Here is a 2,131-nt window from a genome sequence, read left to right on the forward strand (position 1 = left end):
CTGCAGTCACACTCCTTTCAACCCCTAGCACCTGACACAGCTTCTGGTTTAGCTTAAGAATAGCAAGAAAGGTAACTAATTATTTTATTCAGATACATAGACAGATACAGTACATAAAGAGTATGAATAATAATTAATGTGAATATAAAATAAAACCTTACTTCATTAACAAATTCCCTGCCTTGGTCAGACAGGATTCGTTTGGGGCATCCATGCCTATATATTATGGAGCACAGATACCGTCGAACATCTCCAGCAGATTTTGTTTTCAATGGAAATGCTTCCACCCACTTCGAAAAGTAATCGGTGGCAGTCAAAATGTATTGGTTGCCTTCTGATGTTTTCGGCAGTGGGCCCGTCAGCTCAATTCCAAGAAGGTCCCAGACAGCAGACACCTTTTAGCCAAACAATTTTTCAAAATATAAATAAACACATCATCCAAACTAACAAACATTGCTCAATAGCAAATGGATTATTGCACTAAAAAGTCAATGAGGGTCCCAAAGTAAATTGTAAGATTTTTTTGTCTACTATTTTACATTTACCTCAATACACTGGAGTGGCTGAGCAACAGTCAAAGGTTTGGAACCTTTTGGCATTTGTCACACTCCAAAACCTTTAACATGAAAATAATTATAGTAAAAACCATACACAATATTTTATTTATTTAATTTTAATTTTTTTATTTAATTTATTTCTATTTAAAAATAACAATAATAATAATAATAATAATAATAATATGGAAAAAAATTACCCAGTTATCAACATCCACAGACATGCCAAGCCAGTAAAATCTGGAGCACATGGCAGTGCGGGTTTTCAATACACCTGTGTGCCCACCAATAGGAGATGTGTGGAACTCCTTGCCCACCAATAGGAGATGTGTGGAACTCCTTGAACAGCTCTCTTGCTCCCTTTGTGGTCTTGATGACCTTCCTACTTCCTGTAATCACAAAGGCATCAGTTCAAACCCAGCCTCAGCACATCTGTGGGTCCTTGAGCAAGGCCTTCAATCCCCAGCTCCCTGGGTGCCGCTACAAGCGGCAGCCCTTCACAGACAACTTACTCTACAAAGAGCAAGTTGAGGGAGGCGTAAATGACTTTCCCCACATTGGTTCTTTTTTGTGAAAAGAACCTATGTAACTGTAATCCAGTTGTTCTCAAAATCGGTCCTCAGGCCCCACTGCCCTGCTTGTTTTCCTGCTATCCCTGCCCCACACACAAGTCCCAGCTGTCTTTCGGCTTCTGATTGACTGAACACACCTGATCCAGGTAATAAGCAGTGTGTAGGGCAGGGATAGCTGGAAAACAAGCAGGGCAGTGGATCCTGAGGACCGAGTTTGAGAACCACTGCTGTAATCTGTCATTATCACTATTATTATTATTAGTAGTAGTGTTGTATAGATATGACATTATTCAAGAAAAAAATAGATGTAAAAAACCAATACACTAGCTTGGAAGTCACTTTGGAAAAAGTTTCTTTAAATATACAGTAAATGCAAATCCTATTTAGCCTTGTAAGGAAGAAAACCACTACTTGTTGTAACATTTCTTGTTTGTTGTTACTATTTGGTTGTTTGTTGGGGGCAGTAAGTCACTCAGTGGGCTAAGTCTCTGTGTCTGTGATTGGAAGGTTGCCAGTTTGAGCTTGGCTTTAGCATGTCTGTGTGTCCTTAAGCAAGGCCCTCAACCCCAAGCTTCCTATATGCTGCTATAGGTAGCTGCCCTTTGCAGCCAGTTTGCTCTCATCTATATAGAAAGCAAGTTGGGGGAGGCATAAAGAGAATTTCCCCATGGGGATCAATAAAATAATAATGTTAATGAATAATAAATAATGAATAAATCATTTTATATTTGATAAAATTCCTCTTTTGTCTACAGTTGCAGCCATGCAGTGATTCTATTAGTAAGTTATTACATTTACCTGTTTTGAAAAAAACAAAATTTTACAACAAAATAACGAGTTGCAGCATTTCATACGAGTTAATTCTTATGGCCCATTTCAAATATCACCGTAAGGGGGCAGATATACACTGCAATACAACAGCGTGAAATTTGTCAGTGTTTAAGGGACTTTCTCTATCACCTCTCTGGCATTTTTGTGTCTTAAAATTACAGTTATACTGATTTA

The sequence above is a fragment of the Brienomyrus brachyistius genome, chromosome 16 (assembly GCF_023856365.1).
Source record: "Brienomyrus brachyistius isolate T26 chromosome 16, BBRACH_0.4, whole genome shotgun sequence".
NCBI lineage: Eukaryota > Metazoa > Chordata > Actinopteri > Osteoglossiformes > Mormyridae > Brienomyrus > Brienomyrus brachyistius.